A 20,544-nucleotide genomic window follows, 5' to 3' on the forward strand; every position below is an offset into this window, starting at 1 on the left:
AAAAGAAAGAGAACAGATGTAGCAGTAGATGTGTAGATGCGTTTACTCCAGAAACAGGTCACTGTCGATGTTGCCTCTGCCAAGACGCAAGGTGGATGCGTTGTACAGTCTTATGGCAGACGGCAAGAATGACCTCCTGTAGCGCTCCCTGTCGCACCGTGGATGAATCAGTCTATTGTTGAATGTGCTCTTCATTCCTGCAAGCCTGTCATAGAGGGGATGGGAGAAGTTGTCCATGATGGCCTCTAGTTTGGACATCATTCTCCTCTCAGGCACTACCTCCAAGGGGTCAAGGTCAGACCCAATGACAGAGCTTGCTCTCCTGATGAGCTTGTTCAGCCTTTTAGAATCCACTGCTTTAATCCCAGAGCCCCAGCACACCACTGCGTAGAAAATGGCACTCGCTACCACCGACTGATAGAACATATGTAGCATCTTACTACACACATTGAAGGACCTGAGCCTCCTCAAGAAGTAAAGTCGGCTCTGTCCCTTTTTATAGATGGCCTCGATGTTCTTAGACCATTCCAGTCTATCGTCGATGTGCACTCCCAGGTGCTTGTACGAGTCCACCATCTCCACGCCACTCCCATGGATGTAGACAGGAGTAGGTTTGTTACATTCAGTTCCGAGTGGTTCACCCCACACCACTCCACAAAGCTGCTGACCAGTCCTCTGTACTCCTCCTCCTGCTCACCCTTGATACATCCCACATTTGCAGAGTCATCTGAGAACTTCTGCAGGTGGCATGACTTTGAGTTGTACTTAAAGTCCGAAGTATAGAGGGTGAAGAGGAATGGAGAAAGAACTGTCCCCTGAGGAGCCCCTGTGTTACTCACTACCTGTTCAGACACACAGTTCTGAAGTCTCACAGACTGTGGTCTGCCTGTCAGGTAGTCAGTGATCCACGAGGTCGTGGAGGCATCGACTTGCATCTCCTCCAGTCTGGTAGTCTTAGTGATGAAAATGTTGTTGCATCAGAAGCTTACAAAATGTTAGAGAAGTCGATGATACTGTGGTTGAATAGTTTTATACATGCACATTGTTAATTGGATTTTGAGCAATTGCATATGCAAGAATAGGATGATCCTGAGTCAAAGAAAAATGCACTGGCAACATGGTCACAATGATATACAGTGCCATGACTCCTTATTAACAGCCTTATATACAGTAGAAAAAGTAAATGTCTGCAAAAAATCCTTGGTTTTGATTATTTGATTTCTCGCAGTAAGAATATGCGTAACTTTTGTTGTTTTTATCATACTCGACACTAATTGATTGAGATTGAGTACTAGCTGCCAATTGACCTTACACAGCAAAGATAAAATAAAGGTGCAGTGTAACATCAGGTTTGGGAAAATTTGTTGTACTCGGCAACTGTTCTGTACCTGGTGCCCAACTTAACAAAGAACACCACCCTAATAATCCCTTGTGTTATATTAGAATATAGTACACCTCTTTACAGAGGTATGCAAACATATCATTCAGTAGATATTCGAATCACAGAACTAAGTAACAATTGATAACACATTTAGATACAATAGAAACCAGCAATTGGTAAAAAAGTAATATTAAAGCCTAATTAGCATTGCTGCCTCACAGTGCTGGAGCCCTGAGTTCAGTTCTAGGCCTGAGGTGCTATCTTTGTGGAGCTTGTATGTTCTCCCCATGTTCGCACAAGTTTCTTTCAGGTGCTTTAGTTTTCTCCAACCTGTTACTTGCCAAGATAGGTTCTGGCTTCCTCATTGCTTCTGAGTTAGAAGAAGCAGTTGACAAATGGATGGGTGGATGACGCCTTATTATAGATGTGTAGGAGTGCACATTAAGGAGGGGCATTCTCTCAATCCTCACATATATTACCCATACTGCCGTCAACCTTTCTCAATACATTAATATATGCTGATCCTCATTATCCTCAATATGGATGACGCTGTTTAAAATATGTTTTCTTCATCCAATTCAGGGTTGCAGAGGGAGCTAGCCTATCTTGGCAAGCAATGGGCACAAGGCAGGGTACACTCTGGATGGCACAACAGTCATTCACAGGGGAGACACAACCATGCACACACTCACGCCAGGGCCAGTTTTCCTGGAAGCTAATTAACACACCAGTGTGTCTTTGGAATGTGGGAGGAAACCCAGGCGAACACAGGGAGAGCATGCAAACTCCACACAGACAGCTCCCTGGGTCCGAAATTGAACACATGTCCCTAGCTCTGCAGGGCAACAATGCTAAGCACTGCACAACCATGATGCCCCATATAGAATCCTAATAGTAAGCTATACTAAAAGGAGCTTATGGGCAATATTTATAATTATATGTACTAAATATTTACATGTATTTTGGTATTGTGATTCATTTTAAGTAATATATGTTTCACCACAAATAACTTTTGAAACAAATAAATATATTAAGCAATAGCAAGTCAATGATAGACTATGTACTTGTGGCTTATAGAATTAGAAGGACAATGCCTCCCATTCTGTACCCAGCCTGGCCATTACCCTGCCTACTGTACCTTTCCAAGGGCATGGGCTGGCTTGCAGGACAATGGCTATTGTTCTGCAGGATCTGTGACATTATTGAGTGCTGTGTGGAGTGAAGCTGTTAATTTTTCCAATAAGAACAAGTCTGTTTGTCACTGTAGCAGCAGGAAAAACACACAGAGCTCCAATGAAGGGACCCTTTATTCTCTTACTCCAATCACTTCATGTTTCCAATCAAACAAGCCCTTTGTCTTGCCCCTTTGTTAGTTTTCCGAAAACAGTAGGCTGCATTGACTAGATTCCGAAAGCTAATCTTGTTTGAAAAGCTTTTGAAAACACTGGAGAATGTAAAACGATAATAGGTGACTATTTTCAAGCCTATTGATTTTTTTTAGCATTTGTTTTCTTTTGAAATATCTATTGATACAATAATAGTGTACTGTAAGTCTTAACTATTTGTCTTTCAGTTCTGTACCTGCTTTATGTTACTATCGATATTTTCCTAACATGTTAAGTGTACATCACAAATTGTGTCTTACACAGGATTTGTAACTGCTGTTTAAAGTAAATTTGAGTTTTTCATGTTTTTAATCGTTTTACATTTATTACATGATTAATATATAATGGTAGGCAGGTCCATGAAAGACTCATTTACAGCAGACCTGCCACTTTGGACTGTTAAAGCCCTCCGTTACTGTTAATGGACACACTGGGTGAAGATTTAATAATTAGATAATTGATTATAGGTGATAATTTTTCATTCCCACTTGAGGGAATTGTTTGGGTTGTTTACTATATAAAGAGCATGTGCAGTGATAGTTGGGTTTTCAGGAGCAGTCTGTTTGTGGGTTTTTCCTATAAAGAATCCTTCAATATGCTTTGGAAATCCTTGTGAGTTTTTTGTGGTCAGATCCCTTGAGCCCCAGCGTCTGTCACATGATTAATGTGTACAGTGCTAATAAATTAATACAATATGCAGGAATATGCATTAAAATATATATTTAAAATTCATATTTTATAATGAATTCTGTATAACTCCAACACTTAATTTGTCAAAAAGGTATCTGAGTTAAATGATAATTATATATGAATATAATAGCTGATTATAAAACTTGAGCATCATGATCGTTATTAATAATATTGCTTATAATACTACATCATTGTGTTTTGGAGAAATGTATGCTTTTGGTGTCTCAAAAGTTTTCAGAATGGAATGAACACATTTCACTAAATTTAAATGAATAAAATTAGTACAGTTTGAGTGACTGTGCTTCTTTTTACCCACACCAATAAGGACAGGTTTTGAAACTATCCACTTAAATTCCAGAGCAGGCCCTAGACTAGACTTGCTTAGGTGCTATGCAGAAAAAAATGCCTAATTTTCCTGATGCCCAGGGTCAAATTTGTAATTGAGAATCTCTTCACTGATTTCCCACACTGTTCCAAGGATGGATTTGATTGATCTGAAGAAGTGATGCTTCTTAAGGTGTCTTAAGAGAGCTGTTTTTTGGCACCCTATGAAGATACAGACAGTTTGTTCTTACAGATTCCTATGCCCCTGTCACTGGAATCTCAGTTCATTTAATTTATAAGACAGCTGGATTTTTTTTTTATAACACATTAGAAATTTGAATGGTTCAGCCCTGCTCTGAAATGGCAGAGTCCTTTCTCACCCAGACAGCGAGTGTTTCGCAGTCGATGACAGAAGCATGTAAGGATTACAAGCTGGTGGCAGGTGAACAGAATCGAAGAAGGATGCTCTCAGCAGCAGTCAGATAATAAGCAACTGATGATGATGTACTGTATCTCTGTATGTGGAGGGTGGGTTATGTCTGTAAGCTCTGAAACAGGACAGTGTGAAGATGTGATCTTTTACATACTATCTGATATCTGATAAGCTGGCTGTGCAAACTAAGAACTGGAGCTAGATCTGTCTCGCTCACCTCTTGGCCACTTTTTAAGGCCTTTTAAATGCTATCAAGTCTGCATTTAGAGGCCAGTGACTGGTTCTTCAATGCACTGTGTCTGTAGAGCCTTCAAGGAGGACTAAAGATACGGTATGAATGAGAATTTAAATTGTGTCTGGTGTTTAATGATCTCTTGGCTGTTACTTCAGGATAGTTTTAAAAGTGATCATACCAGGTTTTTTAAGATCAATTTTAAATCCCTTATCAAGTGACAGATTTAGAAGCATTATTGCCTGACAGTATGATATAACAGTACTACAGATCATGGACTGTACACTCATTTTTCTTAAATTGGTCTTTGATACCAAAAGATGAAAAAGTAGTTCAGGAAAACACACCCAATAAAAGAATTTATAACAGGAATGGAAAAATGTATTTTAAAAAATCTGCTGACAGAGAAGCTGAGAAATTTTTCTTGATGCCAAATTGAACCACTTACAGAATCAAAGACATTGGAGTCCTGTGGGTTTTTTCTCCGAAATAAGTCTTTGCAGTAAGAATGAGCTAAGAAAGGAGCTTATTTGTCTGTACAAATTAACCTTTTTTCATAGGAACAAGTCTGGACTTCATTGTGTATGACTAAGGCCACACAAGAACTACCATCTCAACGCAGGGATATCCCCCATCCAGAGTCAAGAATCATTGCTGGATAAGTCCATCCCACCCACGCTCAACCGGGACTGTTGTGTTCTAGCACTCAGCTTCACTAAATCACAATAGCAACACCTACTGAACACGCCCTTTAGGTATTTAGCTGATATCATCAGGACACAGAGTTTAGAATAAATGCATCCCTTTTATGGTGTGGCATCATGTTATTACACAAAATGTACCTTTCGTAGAAGGGTAAATACCAATTAAATGGTCTAATGTCTAGACCCATGGTAGGACTGAATCCAAAACCAATGGACACTCTCCCACACAAGTAATTAATCCCATACAGACTTCAAAGCTCCTGGCCCAATCCGACAGTGTAATTTTACAGCAGTGCAATTCATCTCATTTTTACCACTGTTATTAGGGTGAAGGCAGGTCTAGCTTTCCAAGATACATTCTGTAAGACTACAGAAAGTATGCCCACCCACCCTCATCCTCAAAGGAAATACACACAATACAACATTGTGGGAAAACAGATCTGCCTCTTTGCACCCTGTAGTACATTTAAACTTTTTAAGATGTTTCGTCAGATCTATATTTTTTAAAGACTTAAGATATATTGTGAGTTGAGATAATATTTACTATTTTTCTTCAAACATGAATTGACTGTCATTAATTATCTCATCTTAACTCTACAAGCCTGGTACCTGAACTCAAATTGATTGGAGGAGTGATGCATTGTTCACTGATAACTGTGTTATTGGAGGAATGATGTAACTCTCATTGACAACAATGCAATCTCTGTAGGAGTGTTGCACCTGTCACACTCCACATGATCACTTCTTACTTGTTGAGCCATTTGTAAACCATGTATAGAGACATGCTGTATGTTAAATTATTTGTGATTTACCTTAATGTCTGGAATCCTGAATTGCAAGCTACAAAGTCAAGTAGTCCTTTTCCCTTGAATCATCCTGTTTCCCTTGATCAAATTACTTTAATCTTTTGCACAGCCTTTCTAAAAGTTTAAAAATCACTTTGGATGAAAGCAAGAGATAAATGACTTTTATCATTTATAAACAACTTGAAAATACCTTTCACTGCACATGAGCTAACCTTGCAAAGGGAAGAAAAGCCTTTCAGTGAAGATAGCACCTCTGTCTGCTAAAACAGCAGAGATTCACTCTTACAGTTTTTCAATTTACTCCTATATTTCAGAATTTAGGGGTCACACATTTAGCATTAGAAACATTTGTCCAGTTTTAATATTCAAAGCAACTATAGCTACAGTATATAGCAGAATATTGTAATGCAGGAGGAAGCTTGGGCATTTTGCATACAAGATGAGATGCCTAAACCTCAGGGGTGGAGACTGTCAAGTTAGCACTTAGTTAAGATAAACAGTCTCATTCCTTTCGTGTCATGGACTGGAATTTGAAACTTGATCACTGGAGTTGAAGCAAATTTACCTTCCCCTCTGATATCTGATCTTTTTGCTCCAGCTAAGTATATGCAATGTGTAGGTTTCACTGGCCGGCACCAGAAGGGAGATTAGCATTTAATCATTTTCAGTGATAGCCAAACTGTATTCTCCAACGCGATGTATAATCTGCTGTGCAGGTGTCACTTGATGAGCTGTACTGGCCCAGGACTGCTTTGGACAGAGGGAGACCTTGAACTGTTAATGCCCAGCAAGACTGAAGAGCTATCACTGAAATTCCTGCACTTCACCTACAATAGAATTCTAGCAGCACAGGCCTTTCTGAAATGACGATTAATCTATTTGGGGGGTTCACTTAGTATTGTCACATTATCACTCGTTATAACTGCAGAGTTACGATTATCTGTTTGTTAACAATAAAATAGGAGAACATCTTAATTGAAATGCTTGACAATGCTATGCATGATATACTATACATTTAAATAACACTTTGCATTATATTCTATACATCCCATCACCATTCTCAAGTACCCCGTATTGCTAAATAGCATCAGGGAGAAAAAAGGGATTTGCCTTTTTCCTCAAGTTATAAGACATTCACAGGTGAAATGTTTAGAGATTTAGAGGACATGTTAAACCAACATCAGATGGAATTAGCATCACTTTTGTTTAATATTAATAAAGAACTACAGCTAATTTGTACATGCTGATTAACTTACAAATGGTGGCTCCTTACATACAATTAATAGTACTAGCGTGTTTCGCCCAGCAGTCTAGTTGGATGTATTTCTAGTTTTTTGTTTCTCTTGGCCAACGCAGACCAGCCTCAACTAAGAAATCACCATTGTTTATTAATAGATAATACAACTAAGGAAAGTGGTGAGCAATATAATGTTGTTAAGTGAACGGTTAACATTCTCTCCATTATAGTTTCCCCTTTTTTAAATAACAGCTCTTTGTCAATGTTTGCATGACTGTCCTGATCTGTGCTTGACTATAAATGGTAATGTATTGCTTAAAAACTTTAAAGTAAGATTTAATTTAATATTTATGTCTTCAGGTAAAACCGAACAACTGTGAAAATTCCAAAAATTCCCTGGCAGTCTGGAAGTTCCAGGTGTGCTGTTTTTAAAAACTGGATCTACAGTTATGTTAGCTATATTATGTGACATAAACGGCTTCATCCACAATGGCTTCAGCAATTACTGTAGCTGTCAGTTATATTCATTGGAATTAATAAGTAGTCTCATTATATCTCTTAAATATGTTTTTCTGAAGTGAAAACTCTCATCTGATTAAAAACGCAAATGTATGGATGCTCTTATCGTACACATTATTAGTGTTTTTTCAGCAGTTTGTAATGGAAAGACTAAAGTGGGTGTTGAATGATATTCGTGTAGGTTGTTTCCGCATGTTGGAAGGTAAATTGACTTTTAAATGAGCAGATGGACTGAAACTAATGCTCTTTGACATCAAGAACAGGGCAGGAGATCTAACATTGGTGTATAACAGGTACTTCCTTGTCAAACAATCTAGGCTGTTGACAATCCAGGAACACTGTTGTTGTTCTAATTTTTGTTGTTAACCCCAGTAATTTCCTTATGTATCTTTTCAAGCCATATTTATTTAATAGAATATCTGCCTTTTTGAGTTCCCATTAGAAATCCCAACTATCTATCTCCCTGTGGATGGAAACTACAATATATGAGAATTAAATATTCAGTTAAGACCATGATACCTCTTTATTTTCCTTTATAATTTTATACTCAGGACAAATAAAATAGTTTGGGAACTCTAGAACTAGATCAACATTTTAAAATTGTATCTTAAACCTTTTCAAGTTGTTGTTTTTGTTCTGGGGTTTGTTCATAACAGATAATAAGCCTAGACAGCTGCATTGCATAAGATATTTCAATAATTACCACTGAACTGACTCACAATCTTTCAAAACAGTGCTGGCAAAAAACAGCCTGGTGCATATACTCCAGAACTTCGCATCTAAGAATAATCTGATTATGGCTGTTTAAAAAACATGTTGTGAATGAGGCAAATGAAGGAGTGAAATGTCAGAATAAGGGACCAGTGTAAAGCCATGCAAGAATTCACACCACCTTCAAATATATATATACTGTACATTACCTTAATATTGACATATTGGCTTCATCAGGCCAGGAATAAGGGGCAAGGTGAAGGTTTTTCTAATTACAGATGATCCTCATAACTCTCCAAGTGATTTATTAAAATGTTCCTTAAGTGTTAAATTCGCCATTATTTGTTGGTGATGGAAGCCTTTGCCCATGTGTTAACGAGACAGGAAGGAGCCCTGTAGATTTGTGTCACCTGGAGGAGAGAGACTGAGGTGAGGCACAGCTGCCGAGTCAGTGGCTGAGCTCAGTGCTTCCTGACAGGTGCTGAGTCAGTGCTGTGGAATGTTTCTCTGTGAGAAGAATAGGGGAGGTGTAGTGGGGGGGGGGGGAGAGCTACCTTTGCTATGTGTATGAATGTATGAGCAAGAGAGAAAACAGGGGCGTGGACTCCCCAGGCATTGCGTGCGGACATCAAATGTTTACCTGTAACAAAAAGAAAGGGGAAGGTATAGAGGGAAAAAAAAAAGAAAAAAAAATCCGGCTGTGGTTTTCAGGAGTGGGAGGAGACGCAAAGCCCAAAGCATGAGCTTCGCACGCAACTTAACAATACTACCTTTATTAAGGCTCTATGGCAATACCTAGAAGAGCACACACGCACACACAGGCAGAGGAGAGTGTTACACTGTTACACAGACTATAATACCTGAGTCACAGCTTTTGAAAACTCTTTAACTATCAACCACCACCCCCTCCCCTTCCACAGCAGATTATAGAGTGAGCCTTATTCTTTCTCCTTGGGCTTTGTTGTACTTGGCAACTTGGTAACAATTAACTCACGGAAGGCGGTGACATTGGCTCCAAAGCTGCTTAATAAAGAGCTCATAAGCAGTTTGGTTATGGATTCACAATTATACTGCACATCAATTATTAAGCAGCGATTTTTCTCATGGCAAAAAGACAGTTGATTTTTTTCTGAAGTGCTGAGGGTTGAGCTGTTCCAAGCAAAAAAAATTTTTGTCTTGAGTGAATCATTAGAGACTCCAAGAGTCATTGAATGGAAGGTTTCCTGTGTCAATCCTGTGTGACCTTTGCTGGATTCTGCTGTACCAATAAAACATTCTGATTGTATCTGTCTCACTTCTTTATTTTCAGTTTTCAATCTTGTTTACAGAAACATATATACATAGAATAACAGGTCTGGGGATTATATGGATTGGAGATAAAGTGTTCCAAGATTGTGATGTATCAATGCTTCAATCCAATGCAGAACTGATATTCTTTTATGTCCATTTTTTTCCTTATTTAACGTGCATAACACTTAAAATACTAAACATACAGGAACATTGTGGTGATATGCAAAGAAGCATTTATAGTCTCTTGCAGGTACAGCCCTTGTGTTGACTGTTCTGATTTGTGATTGGCAGACAGGGGTGTCAGTCACAGCTTTGATTGGCACCTTGCGTGTTAAGAAGAGCTGCTCAGAGATGGCCCAGGGCGCCTGCGGTCAGCATTGTGTGTGTATAATAAGTAGTGTATGAGTGTGTTAAGAACACTGACAGCCGCTGATGGATCAGGCTTCCCAGTCAATGGTAAGCCTGCTGTGGGAGAGCAGATACAATAGACAGTATTGTTCAAGTAGGCAGGCCCCTACGTGCTGGGCTTCTGCTATACCTGAAGACTGAGACAGGTGTATTTCTCCTAGTCACGAATGTATACGTAGAGAGGAGCCTGCTTCATCATTACAGGGAGCTGGCTAACTGCAAGAACATAGAGTTTCCAAACTGATGTAGGTGAATTAACTGTAGAAGAATTGCAGCATCTGTCTATTTTTTGTTTTTTAAGTGCTGTGTTGTCTTTCAGTTTTTGTAATGCTACAAATGTATGGGTCTATTCAGATCTCAGCTCAGCTTTTTTTTATTACTTTTATTTGTAGAAATCCAGGCTCTTTTCCATGCAAAACTATTTTATTGGATTGAAAAATTGACCTCACAGTACATGTAGGAAATTAAAATGAACTAGGATATTAAAGATATTAAATGAAATCGTGAGTTAGAAGATGCATGATGATGATTAGATTGATTCTAGTTGCTTTGCCTTGAAGACAAGCTAAATACTGTGTATTGTGCTGAAAATGTCATTTAATACATCAGTGTACATTACTTCACAGAACACCGAATTGGACATTACAGGTAAAACTCAGCTAACAGCTAAAACTGCAATACACATAATACTATAGGTCTCCAGTGTCTCTAGAAATTCTGATTTATTATCAATAATTTTACAGTTACAGCAAATAGCAATGGAGAAAAATAATCTAAATCAAAATGATATCCCCTGTTCTGAATCCTGATTTAGCTGATTCTGTGGAAGGCTTTATGAAATGGTTTGATTGGAAATGTTGCTTTGTCACAAGTAACCAAATGAGTTTGTAACCTTTCTTACCATCATACTTCTTATTTAACCAGGAAAACCTAATTAAAAAAAATACGGGCTTGAAGTAGAAAGTAAAAAATATCCTAAAAACTTTGAATATTCATCAATTAAGATCAGTGAAATAAAATCTTAATTAGTCTAGAGTCATAAAAAAACATGTAGTAGGAACAATCTTTTCACCTTCTTTTTGCTGGGATCAAGAATGTATGAATGGTATCCAGTATCTTTTAGGTACTGTAGGCTGCTGAAAGTCAGTGATGTTCTTCAACCAACACTGTGAACTTTAGGGAGTTAACTTAACTTAAATGTTAACTTAGAAATCTGATATAAACAAAGCAAATATGCAGATAAATACCAAAGTAAATGAAAAGCCCTACATGGAATACAGGTAATATACAGTAATTCACAGAAGAGTGGTACTTGTGAAGCCGTGTGACCTCCCAGTTGAACTGGCCCACTTCCAGCAGGTCAGTCAGCCACAAAGCTATGCTTGCTTGTCATAAGGAAATAAACCAGGTGAAGGCTGACGTGCGAACGTGTTTATGAATCCAACAAATTAGCAAGTTTTGAGGCAGGTTGTGACTGACTACTGGAAATCTCCTCAGTCCCTCAGGCAGGACCTGGATTATTTTCCCTTCCCTTTTGTCCATTTCTCAGAAAAAATATTATTTAAAAAAATCCCTGTTTCCAAGTATAAACATCAGGAAATGCTCCTTTTATCTTTTCCTAAAACAATGAGTGCTCTTTGAGGTGGATATGGGGGGATTTTGGGAAACAGGAAGCGATTTAGCCTAAATAAAGTGGTAAGCGTCGATAAAATGTTAAGAATAACAAGGGATTTTTTTGTGTGAGAAGAGCATAATTGATTATGTGGTTTCCTCACTAAGTGCCTCCTCTCATGGGATATGAAATTGGCCTGTTTCTGGTCTGTCCAAGAACACACCCTCTATTCATATTTAATTAAATCCATATATGGTATTAACGGTACAACTGTTTCACAAGCTTGTTGGTTAAGCAGCAGAAGGTCTGTGCTCACTAGAACTGCTTACATGATCTGTTACTACACGGGGCTGACACACCCTCTCTCCCATAGTGCACAGCTGGCCTGACAAAGAGAAAAGTGGCAGTGGAGTTGGAGAGGCCCATAACTGAATTATGGTGTTATCCACTACAGTGTTTTTTCTATTGCTCTGGTTAAATTCCAGTCCAAGAGGCTGTTTACAGTCAATTTGAGAAAGAGATACAATAGCTAAAAACCCAAAAAAATTAAAAGAGGACTATGTGAAATATACAAATGCTGTATATTTGTAGATTCTGATTGCATACCTTTAACTTAGCACTGGGCGTTAACTTAACTGTTGGGAAGACTTGTACTGTATGGGACCTCCAGTGTCTTCTTGTTCATCATTCTTAGATCATCATTTTTTCTCTTGTTCATCACCATCATTTTTCCTTCTGTTTATTTATACTGGGTTGACAAAATGATTGAAAACAAACTACTAAAAGAATAGTTAACAAACACTGAGCGTCAAATAAACTTATCACTTAAAACTGCAACAAATTCACCAAGTTTTTATCAGAAGAATCACGATCATTTTGTAACAGGACAGCAAACATTTTATTGAACATGTGTGACACCCATGCATTTCTTATGCATTTGTCATTAACATAGTTGATCAACAAAGTGTCAATTCTAAATTGTGTAGGTCAACTGTAGATGTGACCACCACCATAAGAAATACAAGCTGTACATCTGTGACCACAGATGTGTGTATGTCAGTGACATCATGCTTTGTGCTAGGGTGCAGATGCTGTCTTGTGGAATTCTGTTCCATTCCTCTTACAGATTCTAGACAAGCATGAGTATATTGCAGTCTGTTCAGTAGGGTGTCCATGACACAACTGTCACATTCCTTTCCTGCAAGAAAGCTGTTGTTACACGAGTAGCATGAAAATCTGGTGGAATGTTATCACAACGAAAGGACAGCAAGTGAGGTCACAAGCATTGATCAATGTTTCATCAATCACTACAAGTGGAGTTCTGCAGCAACTAGGTACTCCTGCCTAGACTATCACACTCAGAAGTCCCTAATGATTAGTCTGTTGTACTTTAATATTATCTTTCTGCACTTCTGTAACCACAAATGCTGAAGTGCATCAGAGTGGTTTACAGAAATCTTTGATCCTTCACTAAAGAGGCCCAGCTCCTGGGCAAGTTCACTTGAGGTGACCTAGTCTAGCCCCTAGCATGCTGACGGGATGTCTTTTATAAATGGATCATATTGGTTCCTTTGTGTTTTTCTTTCTTGATTATGATCTGTCTTGACATGCAACCGATTAAATCAACATTCTCTCACTAATGACTTAGTGCTCTAACAGTAAATAATTTAATGATTGAACAGTCCGAGTCACTCAAGGATATCGCGGTCAGTGACAAATGATCAATTAAGCTCATTGATGCCAAGAACATATAATCAGTATCCAAAATATGGATGTTTTCTTCTTCTAAAAACATGCATGCATAAATACAGCGCACTTTAAAGCTATGAATACAATTCTCATTCTTGAATGAATGAATGAATGAATGAATGAATACTGATCACAGCTTACTGCATTTATTTTCAGCTTTCCAGCTCAATATTGTTTTAAGGGTAATTTGTACACCTAATTCACAATAATGCCATTGAAATAATCATAGGGCATTTAATGTGTGGCTTTAACGAACAACCACCCGATCACATGGATGATAACGTTGGAACTTCCCTGCAATAAACCAAATGTTTTGCTGCTGTGGCTGGAGACACTGGAGATGGTGGCTGCAAGGGGAATTTCTGGACACAATCCATAGGATCAACCCATTAGTAATTTTTAGCATTTATATGGCACTGTGGCTAAGGATCTGTGCCTGTGGCTGGAAGGCTGCTGGTTCAAATCCCACGGCTGGCAGAGGAATCCCACTCCATTGGGCCCCTGAGCAAGGCAGTTCCTAGGCTGCTACCTGTGTGTTTTTTCATGTTGTTCCCATTGTTTCCATGGGTTTCCTCCCACAGTCCAAAGACATACTGGTACAGTAGGTCAACTGGCTTCTGGTGTGAGTGTGAACATGTTTGTGTGTCTGCTCTGTGATGGACTAGCTTCCTGTCCAAGTTCCTATTCAATGTTTGTTAAATCTCAGGTGGATACATGAAGATAGATACAGTACATCCAGTATATATAAACTCCTGCTTAACAGCCTTCAAATAAATGGACATGCACAATTTTCAATACCAATTAGACTAGACTGTGAGATTTAATGACAATGTTTCCAACATGAAAAGATGTTCTAGGGTTTGGGTGATGAACCTGAAACATCTTGTATATTAAAGGAAAACAAGAGAAAATTAGACATTTTCAAGATAAAATCTTATTTGTGTTGCTAATCTACTGAGATGTTTTATTAAATGCCATCTATTCTTTGAGTGTTTCCTTGTCTTGGTCTCTATGCCCTCAGTGCTCCCTGATGGTGGAAGCTAGTTGATGAATAACTATAGCGTGCTAAAAACAGCTTCTCTCATACTGTCTCACCACTGGGGTTTGCTTAGAGCTACATAAGGAAACATTTGTTCTTGTGCTGTTCAATAGAGCCTTGTGTCAGAGGTAGGGAAAGATAGAGCAGGACACTAAATAACGAAATAACAAGGACTCTAAGATCACACTGCCTCTGTGGAATAATGAATCTCATATAGTCTTAATCAGTCTCAAAATGCACTGTCTTTTGTTTGCAGAAGTGGTGTGTTTTCAGAAATGACTAAAGCCATTGTCTACTATGCAGTCCCTAGTATCCTTCTTTAGGAAGACAAAAATATGAACAGAGTATAGTGAACTGTGTTTAAACAGCTTTGGGCTTTCTATGTCGGTTTTGGAATCTTTGCTTTGCCGAGCATGTTTAAGTAAAAGCTTGTTTTCTCAGTCTGAAGATATGATAAATAGCTTTCTTTGTGTGAAAGAAAATACAGCATGAGCACTCTGACTCACTCTCCTGCTTTCAAAATATTTTTCAACTCTTTGCCATTCTCAGTAATGGAGAAAGTTGTTTTTTTCTGTTGCAGTTGTTTCTGGATATATTTATAGTGTCCCTGAACAATCTGGAATGCATTTGTTTGCACACTGGTGTACATACCAAAGCAGGTCTGATGTATGGACACAAACTCACATAAAGGAGAGATGCACAGTTTGTAAAATCAAGAGATAAAATAGGCTTACAGTACACAGACGTGGTGGTTTTGTTGGATGTGGTTGATAAGAAGCAAAAGAATGCAGTCTGTTCTTTGGTGGTACTGACACACAGCAATAAAAGGAAGCTGACAGATATTGTGGTCATGAACAAAGACATGCACAGCACCTGTAAGCAAGCACTTCAACATTTTATCACAAAGCCACTGAAGGCCTGAATATATTTATATTGAAAGTAATTCATTAGTTGACGGGGTGGAAACCACATAAGCACCACCTCAAATGACAGCTGGGAAACTTTACAGTACGCCTAGATTAGACAAGCTAACATTTTTCCAGTTCACTGGAATATTTTATAAACCGGAGTGTTAAATTTAATGATTTTTCCATATGGATTTTAAAAAAAATAAAGTTATACATTCTTTGTAAAAAATAGTTGTTTTAGAAACAGAAAATTGAAAATTAAATTCCTGGAAGATGTCACTTTAATACTATACAAAATTGAAACATTAGAAGTGAGTGTCAGCGCCTAGTACACGGTTCATAGTTTATATCTTTTTAATAACCACATTTTGAAAAACATTCTATGTAATACAGATACAGTGTTCTGTTTTTTTTTTCATTAAATAATCATGAAACAATCTGTTGATCTGTATTTGACAACAGTAGCTATAGATAGCTAAGAGATACTGTATTCCTTAGAAAACAAATCTTGAAAAGACCAGGATATGATTCCGTATAGAACAGTTGTCATAAATCAAAGCGAACCTGAGGTACACGTAACTCATTCACTGGGACACATAAACCGAATTTAAAAACAAACATTTCTGCACAACGCCTCATTATGGTTTGTTGCCCCCATAATATATATATATATTTTTAAATCGGGAAGCACAGGTAGGATCATATCAGAAAAGTCACTAAGTTTTGTATGTCATAAAAACACAATCTACAGATATTTAACCTAATGTAAAATGCATTGTGGCTGATTTAAAAACATAACTACCCATTTCCTTTCTTAAAATATCCTCTGCAGGAGAAACGGCCGAGGAATGTGAGACAGGAATGCTGTCCTATTACAAGAAAGGGGGTTTGATAACTGAAAACAATGTCTTTGTGTTTTCTGCCCGGGCGCTAGTCACGCAACGCTGTGTGTACAAACTTTCCAAACTTTTCAACTCTGCACACAAGAAACTGATCAAGTACCTGCAATTGTCGGAATCGCGTGCAACTCAGGTACTCCCGGCTTGAACTGGACAGACTCCAAACATATGCGCGCTGTAAAATACGAACTGGATCTATTGCAAAATATCAGAATACTGTACGTATTCTTGCAGTTATTTCCCCCGAGCTATTTACTAATTGAGAGTAATATTCTACTTTTACAGCATCAGATAGTATCGAGGTTGAGTGCTCGACAAAATTTCATTCATTCCTATGCAATTAACGAATTTCCCAAATGTTATTTTCGTAATTGCAATCATTTTATCCTGCTTTAATTCATCCGCACACGGTTTAAACAAGCCGGAATTAAATCTAATTAGATTTAACCAAACAAACCTGTCTTCACTTAAAAACGCATCCACCATTTTTAAACGTCTCGGTTAAAATAAAAGCAAAACAAAAAAGAAATTAAAAATCGCATCCAAAGCAAAAATAGCCAATCCCTGATCTAGAAACAGCCAAAGGGGGCTGGAACGATTTATATAGTTAAAAATGCATCGTTATTATTGTAATTTCACTTCTATTGCTACTTTACAGACATAAATACATATTTTAGATACTGGAGTAGGTGACATTTCTAAATTGTTAACGGATGCAGAATTTTGGGTTGCAGAACACACGCTAGGTTAACAGTGATGCCTTCGTGCTTCTGCAGTGCAGTGTTCAGTCCAATCCGAGGAGCTCCACTCCTGGCTTTACAAGTAATTCCTTTGCGTGCTAGTAACTTTAAAGATTCCTGAAATAAAAGAGAGCCTGGGGCCAAGTAAGACTTTAAGGTGAGGTAAGAGAAACAAGCGTTGCATTCATAGGAAGGTGATTCAAAGCACTGATACCCTCCTCTTACGACAGCAGATAACTTATTCACACCACTAAACTGAAGAGATCGCAGAAGCAAAGCCACAAAGCCAGATACGCCGTTAAGGGGGGTGATAATAGTGATAAGGGAGATTTCTCCTAGTCTCTTTTGCATATTTATTTAATTTAAACTCCTGTTTACTTACGCTTTAGCGATGCTTTAATGGAAACGTCTTTAGAATATTTAAAGAACTTTTCTTCCTTACTTTTAATAGCATCAATACATCAGTCTTCATGACTTTAGTTTAAAAGGACGTAGACATCGGGTTACTTAAACACTAAATCATTTATACTTGGCTACTAATCCTGTGGTTAGGTAAAACAAATCAACCGGCCCTGAAGCAATTAAACAAAGGAAGTGTTAATTTTTGTTCCCACGGAGGTCCCTGCCTGCCAACCACAAGGCAATTAATTCGGAAGAAAATAGAACTCATTTTAGTTATATTAACGGGTTAATAGGTCTGTTTTATATTACAGAATATTAATTCCCCCTTGATATTTCCTCACTACTGCCATTAGTGCTATACAGTATGTTATTTAACGTAAAATCTTACTGATTAAATATGATAAACTAGTTTATCAGTTAAATATAATAAACTAGTAATCTGGTTTATTCTCATTAGTTGCTCCTAATATTACTGTTGCTACAGTACCCCTACTAGTAATAGTAGCGATAGTTGTTGTTGATATTGTAGTAGTTGTAGCATCCCCACTATTTGCAATTGAAGCACCGCCAACAGTACTTTCAATTTTGACAGAATTGTATTGTGAGGCAAAGTAAACTACATTTCCCACTGCGCCTTGCTTCGTCGCGTCAGGTGAGGTTGGGGATTGTAGCGCCGTGCTTTGCAGAGAATGGCTCAGTCTCCATGAGAGCGGTCTACTGTCGATACAAGCTTCTGATTGCGCGTAAAGTGATTTTGCACCTACAGCTGTATCACACTGCTGGAATACATCGCACGGATCATGTACTGGGCTTCACAATCAGTAGGCTCTGAGAAGTTGGAATATATTTCTGTCGATTTTGGATGTGATTTTTCCTGCAGTTTTCTTGAGGGATTCTGTTTTTTAACTAATAGATTGAAGCGTTACATTCCTAAGGCTGCCTATTGAATTGAACATTTAAGTTACTGCTCTGTAGACGAATACCTGTGTGGGAAAATACTTTTTACTGGATTAGCTACATGTTTTTCTGCGTTTTCTTGGTAGTACATCACTCTGTTTTGGATTATATTGCTTTACGAAATACTTTCAAGTGCTACTTTGGGCAAATTGGAATCACTGTAAAATGTTTAAAAGGCAAATGATTTATTTTTCTTGGACATCTCATTTTAGAGAGAAGAAATGTACTTGGTATGGAAATATCGGGTTCGATACATTGTCGCATGGCTCTACATCTATGAAGAGACGGTTTTGTGGATCGCTGGATGATGAGGCGCAATGAATTATTGTCACTTTATGGAAACAGATCATCTTCTGATAAATTGCTACTAACCAACGCACTTTGTTTGGGATTCATAAGTGCGATTTCTTTGGGTGTTTACTTGGCCAGAATACCTGGAAATGTCAAACAGTCATCTTGGTTTGGATTATACAAGCCATCTCCTGGATTAGAATACAGCCTATTCTCTACATCATTTGTCAAATGTAAAAAAAGAAAAACGGAATAATCAAATAATCCTTGTGGATTTATCAATGGCGTGAAAGCCTTAAAAGAGGTAAGATTCCCACGTTAAATCATTTTGTCTTTCGCTTCATGTTTTGTTTAGAAGCTGTGAAGTACCATCCTTTGATTGTATCAGTTTGTGTCTGTAGTTTATAAAACATAGTTTAAGCAAACACAACTTCGTGTTTGCGACTTCTGTCTGGTGACGTTTCTTCGTGAATGTGGAAAGATGTCCTTGGTTAGATTCTAATAAAAGTAGTTAAAACATTTTTTTATCAGTTTTTACAACAGGTGTTCCTTGAGTTTCCTTCTCAAATATTTATCCATTCTCCGGTTTTTGGAGTAGGTCCGCACTTGTTTCAGTTCTTGATCTGTTTCAGTTCCGTTAGTTTTTGCTGGTATTCAGGGAAACAGCGCCTACCAAGGGCATTTCTTTTAAAGTGTAACCTGCACTGTCTTAAACCCACCGATAGAGCACTTAAGCAGTTACAGTAGATACTACGGTAAAACAAATGCATCGAAAACACCAACAGCTGTTATCACTATATTCTTCTACTGTATGTGCATGCATGTGTCAATGTGGAAATGTTATTTCCTAAGCATTCGTCATAAGTTCGTACATCAAGTGCAATGAACGAACCCCTGCCACCGATTTTGAGGGGTTTGTAGTGCAGCTAAAATCCCCATCACAGTGTAAAGTTATAAGAAGTGTAAGTGTAAAGTTTTTCAAAGCCCATTTCCAAGATATTATAACGGAGAAGATGAGAAGGTAGTAACCAGAAAAAGCAATTATATTGATTTTTGTTGTCTTCCGAGACAGATCGCTACTAAAACGAACATTGTATGTCTATACAACTGCTACAGCGGCTGGCGCACTGAATGCGTGGCTGTTGTAGACTCGCACCTGAGTTCTCACAGGTGCAGTCGGTACCTGGATATGAATATAAAAAAACACATTTTGGGCGGTTCTATTTAAATTCTAAAATTAACTACACTGAATATGACCAACCTGCTGAAGGCCATCTTTTACAAAAGACGCATTACCCTCTATTCAGCTATAATCCCTCCCCGCCGCAGCTGTGACCACTCTGTGCCTTAGTAAGGGCTTATTCAGAGTCAGTGAAGCCTGTGACCTCTTACAGTGCTCCTACTCAGGTGTGACTAAATAACCTTGTATGTCTTCCATAGTCACACATTTCCATGGTGAAATGGGAAACACAGAACGTTCTGTTTTTCTGTTGAAAATGCCCACATTCACTGCACACAAGGGTACCATTCTACTTATTTTGTAAATTCCTGTCTGTTTAAATGGCATTGTCATTGTTTATAGAAGAAAATCTGCTTTACTTGTTTCTTTCTTACCTTTAATTATGACTCTCCAACGTTTTGCAAATGTTATGTTATTCTTTGAATGCATTTAGGAATTGTACATGGCGTGGCTTATATTGATTTAATTTTTACAGTAATGTCTGGACACCATTTCTTTCCCCAAAGAAGAGATTAAACTTCTAGCTCAGTGAAGTTTAAACTTCTGGGGAACACCTGAGCAACATTTCGTTTACATTAGAAGTTACT

At 38.1% G+C, this 20,544-nt stretch overlaps 1 long non-coding RNA gene across 1 annotated transcript in view; it reads left to right on the forward strand.

Annotated features, from left to right (window-relative positions):
• Window positions 1–18,167: 18,167 nt before the first annotated feature.
• LOC138241273 (uncharacterized) overlaps window positions 18,168–20,544 on the forward strand; it is a 100,169-nt gene continuing 97,792 nt past the window's right edge. Inside the window, exon 1 of the long non-coding RNA XR_011190486.1 lies at window positions 18,168–19,021. This is a non-coding gene — a long non-coding RNA (uncharacterized lncRNA). The remainder of the gene's footprint in view (window positions 19,022–20,544) is intronic.

Source organism: Lepisosteus oculatus, chromosome 9 (assembly GCF_040954835.1).
Source record: "Lepisosteus oculatus isolate fLepOcu1 chromosome 9, fLepOcu1.hap2, whole genome shotgun sequence".
Classification (NCBI taxonomy): domain Eukaryota; kingdom Metazoa; phylum Chordata; class Actinopteri; order Semionotiformes; family Lepisosteidae; genus Lepisosteus; species Lepisosteus oculatus.